Source organism: Ovis canadensis, chromosome 11 (assembly GCF_042477335.2).
Source record: "Ovis canadensis isolate MfBH-ARS-UI-01 breed Bighorn chromosome 11, ARS-UI_OviCan_v2, whole genome shotgun sequence".
NCBI classification, from domain to species: domain Eukaryota; kingdom Metazoa; phylum Chordata; class Mammalia; order Artiodactyla; family Bovidae; genus Ovis; species Ovis canadensis.
The window spans coordinates 64,102,753-64,113,457 of record NC_091255.1 but is presented as its reverse complement, the minus strand read 5'-3'; the positions used below and the strand labels follow the sequence as shown (position 1 = coordinate 64,113,457).

At 46.2% G+C, this 10,705-nt stretch overlaps 1 protein-coding gene across 4 annotated transcripts in view; it reads left to right on the top strand.

Annotated features, from left to right (window-relative positions):
* TMEM94 (transmembrane protein 94) overlaps positions 1-10,705 on the top strand; it is a 35,694-nt gene continuing 24,989 nt past the window's right edge. For 2 of the 4 annotated variants that reach the window (XM_069543956.1, XM_069543954.1), the window contains exon 1: positions 222-338. The gene's annotated coding sequence lies outside the window, so the exon portion shown is untranslated. Of the gene's footprint in view, positions 339-10,705 lie in introns of all 4 variants that reach the window. The other 2 variants (XM_069543948.1, XM_069543953.1) reach the window with 2 other exon arrangements.

The window sequence follows — 10,705 nt, the reverse complement described above, 5'->3', positions numbered from 1 at the left end:
GAGCGACGCTCAAGGATGGACAGCGGTTGTGAGCTCTCCCTCCGGCAGCATTTGGCACTCAATTCCGCCAGGCTCCCAGAGGGGCGGTTGTGGCTACAGCCTCGCGCTCCACTCTGCCAATAACAAGCTGGAAATCCTCCCCGTCTCGGATTTTGGCCAATCGGCGCCCAGGACTTTAGCGAGCGAGCTAGCGGTCTCCATTGTCGAAGAAGGAGGCAAACCCCTTTGGAGTTGCCAGTAACGGACATGGCCGCGGCCCCTGGAGGAGGGGACGTGAAGTGAGGAGGGGGCAGGGAGGGGAGAGGACGCGGGCGAGGAAGACCGGTCCCCGGGCCCCGGTAAGTACGAGAAGGCCCGTGGCCCGAAGCAAGGGGAGCGGGGCCCGGCATTCCGCCTCGGGATTCCTGGCCGAGGGGAGGGGAGTCTGGGGTCTGCACCCAGGGAATGGCCTCGAGGGAATCCCTTTCGGTCGAGGAGTCCAGGAACTGGCTTTTGCCTCCAGCTCTTGGCCATTTCCTTCCTCTCAGGGGCTCACACTTGCCCCTCGGCCCTGGCTTGGCCCCTTGGGGGTCCCGCGTCAAAAATCGAAGCCTCCCGCCAACAAAAGACTCCTTGCCCCGGGAGTGACCGTGCCTGGGCCCTTGCCCGGACGGCCTCCAGCGCTGGCGTCCAGTTTATTCATAGGGTCTCCGGGAGTGCCCCCTCTCCGGCCCTCAGTTCGGACGGTTGTCTCCCCTGCGCGCGCTCTCAAATGCCGCCGGGGCCTTGTGCTGATCACGACCCCGGTGTCCAGGTGGACGGAACCGGAGGTTGCTTCTCCGCGCAGAGCGGCGGACGTTGCAGTTTGGAGCGTGCCCGGCCTCCCCCTCCCCGCCCCTTTCTACCTTTCCCGAAGGTTTCAAGACTCCTTGGAAGCAGCAGGAGTCACTGCCACCCTTTAAACTGCTGCCTCTGCTGTGCTCTGGCTCCTCAGCGCCTCACCGCTGAAGCCTGTATTTAGAGTCCCTCGTGTGCAGCAACGTGAGGCCCTGCCCGGTGCCAGATACGAGGGAAACCCTGCTCTTTCATTGGTGTGTAACCACCGGCTGCACTTCGGAGTGCTCATTGATATGGTCACGTGCTGCTTCATCCCACCCTCTGTGTGTGTGTGGCTCTTGGAGAGGTGGGGAAAGGTAGGGAGTGCTGTGTTGAATCCTATTTTCCTTCTTGGTGTGTGATTTTGTACACCAGGATGATGCTAGTTTTCTCATGCTTTATCCAAGACACTTCAGTTAAGCCTAGGTACTCTTAGAAGATGAAGTCAAGCGGGAGTTTTAACATTTTATTTTACAGATATGGGGACTAACTATTGTTGTTTAGTCCTTAAGTCATGTCTTACTCTTTTGCCACCCCATGGACTGTATAGACCGCCAGGCTCCTCTGTCCATGTGATTTCCCAGGCAAGAATACTGGAGTGGGTTTTCATTTCCTTCTCTAGGGCATGTTCCCCACCCAGGGATCAAACCCATGTGTCTTGGAATTGGCAGGCGGATTCTTTACCACTGAGCCACCTGGGAGGCCTGGGACTAACTGTTGAGAGAAGCAAAGGGCCAGGGCCAGGGTCACCAAGGTCATCAAATCCAGATTCTTGAGCTCTTTACCCATTAGAGCATGTCCTTTCCTAGGTGTGATCCGAGAAAACCAAGTTCCCTATTTTTTCTCAGCCTCTTGTAGGGTGCTTGTGAGCCTTAAATAAGGTGGTCTGTATGTATAGAATCCCTTGCATGGGATCTTTGTGTGTGTGTTAGTCGCTCAGTCATGTCGGACTGCTAGAGTATCAGAGTGGTTTGCCATTCCCTTCTCCAGGGGATCTTCCCACTCCAGGAATGGAACCTAGGTATCCTGCATTGCAGGCAGATTCTTTACCATCTGAGCCGGCAGGGAATCCCTTTGCATGGGGTCTAGCATTTACTTAATATATTTTGCATTTATTAATTTTAAGTAACCAACAAGTAGTTCACTGGCTGACTAATAGTTATTGTGGTCTCTCTTTGTGGGTGTAAATTAGTGATTCTCAGGGGAGGCGGGGGTGGGGCGAGTGGAGTCAGGGCAAGGTAGCACTTTCTTGGTTTCAGGGAACTCAGCACTGTAATTAGAGGTGTTATTAAGGGAGTGTGATTGTGTATAAGAGCAGTGTGGAAACAGGAAAAAGTCAAGAAGCAGTGAAGAAGAAATATTATGGTGGTATGTCTTTATGGTGATCTGGGCAAAAGAAGAGCCAGCGTGTTCCAGCGAGGTAGTTTTAAATAAGGAAAAAGGGCACCAGGTTCATTATCTAAAAAGTTAGGTAAAAGAAAAAAAAAAAGAAAAAGGTAAAACTGATCCATGGAATAGAAAAAATATCACTATGAAGATCAGAAGACACTAGAATGTAGACTGTCATTAAGTGTGAAACTGGGGCTAGATGTTCACATAAAATCCACATACCCTGGAAGGCTTATTTCAGCTGCACCTTCCTTTCTCACTGATTTTTGTCAGAACGACAAGTAGGGAAACTGGCTAAGACCATGGAGAAGTGCCTTGCCCAGGGAGGTGGAGTACAAACCATCCCGTTGATAACCAGCTGCCAAAGAAGAGAGAGTTAACTGCCTTTGAACCGCCTCCACCCCCTCCTTGTTTGTGGTGACCCGACCGGGAGAGCCAGGGCTGGGCGGTGAGATGGGAGCAAACAGAAAGCCCTTCACATTTCTATTTTGAGAAGTTGCTAGGGAGGACCAGCTCCAAGGGTTGAGAATCAGCCTTTTGGAAAGCTTAACTCCTGTGGAACTCATGAGAAAGGCAGGTTGAAATCCTTTGGTTCCTCCCACTGGTCCTTCCCTAATGTTGAGCTTGGGAAACAATTTCTGTATAGAGAGGGAAGCATGCTATTGTAAACGTGAACTACCCAGCGGTCTGCAACCGTTTTAGCACCAGGGACCGATTTCATGGAACACAGTTTTTCCGTGGATTATGGGGGGATGGTTTGGGGATGATTCAAGTGCATTATGTTTATTGTGCACTTTATTTTTATTATTATTACATCAGCTGCACCTCAGATCATTGAGCATTAGACCCTGGAGGTTGGAGACCATGACCTACAACCCAAGGCGCGACTGAACCTCACCCAACTCAAGTTTGAGTTCTGATAATAACCTTTCCCAAATCCACTCACTCCTGGTGTTTAAGTGTGAAGGTTCCCAGTCTTAGTTGGCACATCTCCGCTGATCAGTGGGTGTTAATCTTTTTAATCTGATTATTGTGTCAGCATTGTTGTTTTTATTTACTCATTTATTTTGACTGCACTGGGTCTTTGTTGCTGTTTGAGGGCTTTCTCTAGTTGTGGCAAGCAGGGGCTGCTCTCTAATTGCTGTGTGAGGGCTTCACATTGCAGTGGCTTCTCTTGTTGCAGAGTGTGGGCTCTTGAGCACTCAGGCTTCAGTAGTTGCAGTCGTTGTGACACATGGGCCTAGTTCCCCAGAGGCATGTGGAATCTTCCTGGACCAGGGATCGAACCCGTGTCCCCTGCGTTGGCAGATGGATTCTCAACCACTGGACCACCAGGGAAGTCCTGTTTTTGTTTGTTTGTTTGTTTGTTTTTTAATCCATACATCATAATTTATTTCACTTTTTCCAAAAGTTGCTAAGTGCTTTTTTTCTCCAAATGAGATTTTTAATTAAAAAATTTTATTATTGGAGTATAATAGCTTTACAATGCTGTGTAAATTTCTGCTGTGCGTCAGCCTTGTTTTCATGAGAGCATCTTTTTCTACCTAAAAGATAGGCTGCTTTAAAAACATTCTTTGAACCCCCGTTTCTGAGCAGGCCCAGATTTGTTTACAGTACACAGGTGAACTAAAGGCTAAGCCGCAGCAGGAATGTTTTCCTTCCGAACGGACTGGCCAGCCAGAATGTGTGGTTTGGTGACCAGCTTAATAATAAGCTTTGCCTGCGGCTGCCGAGCCAGTAGTAAACAGGATCACATGGCATGGCAAGTAGGTTAAGGGCCAGATTAGACCTGAGCTGATGCCTGCATCCAGAGGCCTGAAGTGATGCGGAATGAGGGGTCCCCTAGGGAAGGAGACCCTTTCAGGGCTCACAGTGGCCTTTGGGAAACTAGAAATATTATAATTAAGAATATGAATACTATAGTGTGAATAGTATATGAATGAATAGTATGAATATGAATAGTATAATTATATAATATGAACTTAGTTTTCTTAATGTCAGTATCTTTTTTTTTTTTAAAGCCTTTATGGAATTTGACCATAAACATCCCTAAAGTCGTCATGGAATGCACTGCTTGTAAGCCAGAACCAATTTAAAAATCAGAAGTTGCTGACTTTTTAAATATATTGTGGTAAAATATACATAACACAACACTTAGCATTTTAACCAGTTCGGTGGGTTCAATACACTCATATTGTTATACAGCCATCACCACCATCTATCTCCAGAGCTGTTTTGTTTTCCCAGACGGAAACTCTGTCCCTGTTAAACACTTACCCCCGCCATTCCCCACTCCTTAGTCCCCGGAAACCACCATTCTACTTTCTGTCTGTAGGAGTTTGACTCCTCTAGGAACCTCGTGTCAGAAGAAACATACGGTATTTGTCCTTTTGTGACTGGCTTATTTCACTTTGGGCTTCCTTGGTGGCTCAGATGGTAATGAATCTGCCTGCAATGTGGGAGACCTGGTTCATTCCCTGGGTCGGGAAGATCCCTTGGAGAAGGGAATGGCAACCCACTCCAGTACTCTTGCCTGAAGAATTCCACAGACAGAGAGGATCCTGGTGGGCTATTGTCCACAGAGTCAAAGAGTCAGACATGACTAAGCGACTTTCACTCACTATTTCAAATAGTGTAGGCCTGAAAAGTCTTTGATGTTGCAGCACACGTCAGAATGTTCTTCCTTTTTAAGATGGACTAATAGTCCATTGTATGCATCAGACACATTTTGTATATCCATTCATCTGTTGATGGACGCTTGGGTTGCTTCCACTTTTGCTGTTGTGAATAACGCTGCTGAGTGTACACATATCTGTTTGGATCCCTGATATCACATCTCGTGGGTATATACCCAGAAGTGAGAGGTTGCTGTGGTTTTTTTTTTTTTTTAAGATACATGTGGTGCATTCACATGGTACATTCAAAAGGCACAAAAGCATATACAGTGAAAATTCTTCCTCCCACTTCTGTCATCAGTTACTCAGTTCCAATTTATTAATATCTTTTGTAGGTTGTGCTTTTGGTATTGACTCTAAGAAATCCAACCCAAAGTTAACAAAGGTTTTCCTCTTATTATTTCTTCTTTTTACTTTGCCATTTAGCTCTATGAGCCATTACTGGTTAATTCTTATATATGGTGCAAGCTATATTTACAAACTTTTGAGTTTTTTTTTTTTAATATCTGATTATTTAGTTGTTCCAGCATGATTTGTTGAAAAGACTGTCTTTTCTCCAGCGAATTGCCTTTGTACCTTTCTCAAAAATCATTCGACCATAATTGTCTGGATCTATTTCTAGACCCTATTACCAGGCCAATACCACACTGCATTGATTAGTGTAGCTTTACAGAACCTTGAAGTCCGGTGGTGAAAATATTCCAGCTTTGTTCCCTTGGGGTAGTCTAATCTGATGGTCTCTTACTGTGAGTGGAGTTGAGCATCTTTTCATAGGTAGACGCTCCTGGATTTCTTGATTTCATAGTCTCTTGGAATTAGAAGAGACCATAGAAGGTCATCTCTTTCTTATTTGCTGCCTGATGTATTTATTAGCTCCATAATTTCCCACCATTGCTTGGATCCTTCTGGTGATGGGGAGCCCATTGCCTCTCAGGTAGCCTCTTCCATTTTTTAAATGCAGTTTTAACTATGTAATGAAATTGCTCGAGAGTTCCCTGGTGGCCCAGTGGTTAGGATTCTAGGCTTTCACTGTCGTGGCCTGGATTCAGTCCCTGGGTCAGAGAACTGAGAATCCCACAAGCCTTGTGGCCAAAAAACAAAAACGAAGGAAAGATATTGTCATATTGCGTCTCAGTCAGCCTCCCTGTAGCCTCCTTACCCTAGCCTAGGCCCTGTCGTTGGAGCCTCCCAGAGTAAGCCTGGCCCTTCTTTCCCCTGGCAGCCATCGTGCCCTTCTAGCCCTGCTCAGACCTGACATGTTTGTGGTATGTGTCCTAGCTAAGGGTGGTTAGCCCTTAGCTCAGCTCCTGGTTCAGCTGGTTCAGCGCCTGGTTAGCCCTGGTTCAGCTCCTTCCACTATTTCTCATGTCATAGATTCTCCAGCCTGGCTGTTTCTGTTGGGAGACCTTCCACTTTCGTCAGTGTCCTTCGCAGTGTATGATGCACAAATGAACAAATCAGTTCAGGTGTGCTGTGAAATGTACAAGCAGGAGAGTTACTTTTCTCTTTTGGGGTACTTAGCATGTCTGTTGTTACTGTTGTTCTATCTCCTAAGTCATGTCCGACTCTTTGCAACCCCATGAACTGCAGCACACCAAGCCTCCCTGTCTGTCACTAGCTCCCAGAGTTTGCTCAAACTCATGTCTGTTGAGTAGGTGACACCAACCAACCATCTCATCCTCTGTTGCCTCTTTCTCCTCTTGCCCTCAGTCTTTCCCAACATCAGGGTCTTTTCCACTGAGTCGGCTCTTCTCATCAGGTGGCCAAATTATTGGAGCTTCAGCTTTAGCATCAGTCCTTCCAATGAGTATTCAGAGTTGATTTCTTTTAAGATTGACTAGTTTGATCTCCTTGCTGTCCAGGGTACTCTCAAGAGTCTTCTCCAGCACCACGGTTTGAAAGCATCAGTTCTTTGACCTAAATATGAATGAACTCTGGGTGGCCATGCCGTTTATTTTGAAACCGCTTCCCAGGTGGTGCTAGTGGTAAAGAACCTGCCTGCTGGTACAGCAGGTTTGATCCCTGCGCTGGGAAGATCCCCTGGAGGAGGGCACGGCAACCCACTCCAGTATTCTTGCCTGGAGAATCCCGTCTTCCCAGGGAGAGGCCTGGCGGGCTGTGGTCCGTGGGGTCACAAAGAGTCAGACGCGACTGAAACAACTTATCATGCAAGCCATTTATAGTAGTTTTATACAGTAGTTTTAAAAATTTTTTTAATTAATTTATTTTTAATTGAAGGATAATTGCTTTACAGTGTTTTCTACAGTAGTGCTTTTTAAATTTATTTTTAACTGAAGGATAATTGCTTTAGAATGTTTTATACAGTAGTTTTTGAACCTAAGGACTGGAATTAATATTGAATCTCTTACAGTTGAGTTGAATCTATTACATTTGGCGCATCGTTTCTGCCTGTTGATAGCTTCTTGGAGCTTGGCTTTGATCTCCTTTCCAGGCTTGTGCTACCCAAGAATTTGATTAGCATGCCGTCTGTTTCCTCACCCAAGTCACTGATAAAACTACTGACTAGGATGCCACCAAGGACAGAACTCTGAGACTTGTGATTAAAAACCTCCCTCCCTCCCACATCAGTCAGCACACTTTGGACACCGCTGTTTAGCTGAAGTCCACCAAATTGTGTTTTTGATGTGTTGGGTGTGCCTAGAATGCCACCAAAGCTAACAGAGAGGTGTGGACAGCCAGCTCCTCAGCTAGTCCTCAACGTGAACGTTGGGTACCCACTTAAGCTCTCTTTTTAAAAAAGGAAATGGTTTGTTTACTTTTGGCTGCGCTGGTCTTGGCTGCTGTGTGCGGGCTTTTTGTTTTCTCTAGTCGAGGTGCCTAGGCGTCTCACTACAGTGGCTTCTCATGTTGTGGAGCGCGGGCTCTGGACACGCTTAGTTGCCCTGAGACCTGCCGGATCTTCCCGAAGCAGGGATTGAACCCATGTCCCCTGCGTTGTCAGGAGGAATCTTATCCACTGGACCACCAGGAAAGCCCCCATCCCTTACTTAGCTCCTTTTGATGCTGGTTCTGAGCCTGGCAACAGGAATCATCCACCACTTCATTTTCATCTCCTCCTTTGTTGAGACACTCATCACAGCGAACCAGGGTGATTGTCATTTTCTTCTAACTCTTCTGCCTGTAATTTCTTTCCCTTTCTCCTCTGATCCATTCTCTACCCTCTTAAAATCCCGAGACCTACTCAGAGACCTCCAGTGACTCCTCAGGGTGCCTTTGTTGCAAGAGTTTCTGATTTCCCTGTCCTGTGTGGTCCTTCATTTATTTCTTCACTCTGACTTACCCAGGCCTTCTCCTCTAACCAAATAGGTCAGCTCACTGTCTTTCAAAAAGGCTTCTGCATTTCTTCCTCGGTGCCTTGGTTGGACTCGTGACCCTTGCTTAGGTAAGTCTTCCTCCTACACACCTGTTGGCAATTCTCAGTTAGTGTTTCAAGGCCAACTTGAATTTTAGTTATCTTTTTTTCAGAATAGCCCAAACCACTGTATTTTAAATCCCTATAGGGAAGGGACCTCCTCTTACAGTTCTTTGAAAACAGGACCATTCGTTAGACTTACCAAGTATCTGCCATTGTAACACACTGTCGGCCCTGGATAAATGCTTCATTATCCTTCTCTTTTAGATCGGCCACATCCGGCACGTGCCAGGCATTTTAAAGATCGGCTATACCTCAGATTCCACTGTACATTCTGAGAATCAGCTCTATGGAAGCAAGTCTATTTTCATACAATAAAACATACCTGTTTATCAGGTTGGCCAAAAAGTAAGATGTTGCGAAAAACCCGAACAAATATTTTCGCCAACCCCTTAAGTATATGGCTCAAAGAATTTTGACAAATGTATACATCCCATAACCACCACTCACAGTCACAATTTTAAACAAAAGATCTCTGTGTCGTTTGTGGCCATTCCCTCTCCCTGACCCCAGGCAGCTCCTGATCTGCTTGCTGGCATGACTGATTAGTTTTTCCTGTTCTGAAGTTTATGTGGGCTTCCCAGGTGGCTCAGTGGTGAAGAATTCACATGCAGTGTAGGAGAGACAGATCCAATCCCTAGGGCTAGAAGATCCCCTGGAGAAGAAAATGACAACCCCATGGACAGAGGAGCCTTGTGGGCTACAGTCCGTAGGGTCGCAAAGAATCAGACACTAAATGACTAAACAACAACAATAACTTTTATGTAAATTGGATCACACAGTAGGCACTCTTTTGTGAGTGGCTTCTCTTACTCACCAGATGTTTTTGGTATTCAGCCGCATTGTTGTGTGTATCAGTTGCATGTATGTGTTTGTTGCTGGGTAGAATTCCATCATGTGCATTAACCATAACATGTTCATGCATTCACCTGTGAGTGGTAGTTGTTCATTCGCTGGGTCACGTCTGACTCTTTGCGACCCCATGGACTGCAGTACACCAGGCTTCCCTGTCCGTCACCATCTCCCGAGGCCTGCTCAGACTTGTCCATGGAGTTGGTGATGCCATCCAACCATCCTATCCTCTGTCATCCCCTAATTCTCCTGCCTCCAACCTTTCCCAGGATCAGGGTCTTTTCTAATGTGTTGGCTGGCCAAAGGTGGCCAAAGTATTAGAGCTTCAGCTTCAGCATCAATCCTTCCAGTGAATATTCAGGATTGATTTCCTTTAGGATTGACTGGTTTGACCTCCTTGCAGTCCAAGGGACTCTCAAGAATCTTCTCCAGCACCACAGTTTGAAAGCATCCATTCTTCAGTGCTCAGCCTCCTTAATGGTCCAACTCTCACATCCATACATGACCACTGGAAAAACCATAGCTTTGACTGTATGGGCCTTTGTCAGCAAAGTAATGTCTCTGCTTTTTAATATGCTGTCTAGGTTTGTCATAGCTTTTCTTCCAAGGAGCAAGCATCTTTTAATTTCATGGCTGCAGTCATCGTCAGCAGTGATTTTGGAGCCCAAGAAAATAAAGTCTTTCACTGTTTCCATTGTTTCCCCATCTATATGCCATGAAGTGATGGGACTGGATGCCGTGATCTTAGTTTTTTCAGTGTTGAGTGGACATTTGCGCACCTGTGAGTGGATATTTTGCATTATTCCAATTTGGGGCTACTTCGAATGAAATTGCTATGAATATTTTTGAGGGTGTATATTTTGATTACTTGGTCATTTAATAAGTGTTTATAGTTGGCCCTTGAACTGCATGAGTCCACTTATATATATATTTCTTCCACTGAATACGAACCAGAATGCTACATAATCCATGTTTGGTTGAATCCATAAAGGCAGGACCGTAAATTGGAGGGCTGACTGTAAAGTTACACGTGGACTTTCCACCACACTCCGAGGATGAGGTGGTGGTGTCAGAGGTTGGTGCCTCTAACCCCCGCCTTTTTCAGCCATCACCTCTACGTTATCAGAGGCTGCCAAAATGTTTTCCTAAGTGGTTATACCATGTGATAGTCCCACCAGTAATTTTCAAGTTTGTGTCCTCACCAGTAGTAGGTACTGTCAGTATTTTTCATTTTAGTCATTTTTATGGATGTGTGTTGGGCTTCCCAGGTGGCGCTAGTGGTAAAGAACCTGCCTGCCAGTGCAGGAGACATCAGAGACCTGGGTTTGATCCCTGGGCCAGGACAATCCCCTGGAAGAGGGCACTGCAATCCACTCCAGTATTCTTGCCTGGAGAACCCCATGGGCAGAGGAGCCTGGCGGGCTATAGTCCATAGGGTTGCAGAGTTGGACATGAGTGAAGAGACTTAGCACACATCCACGTATGGGTGTGTATCAATATT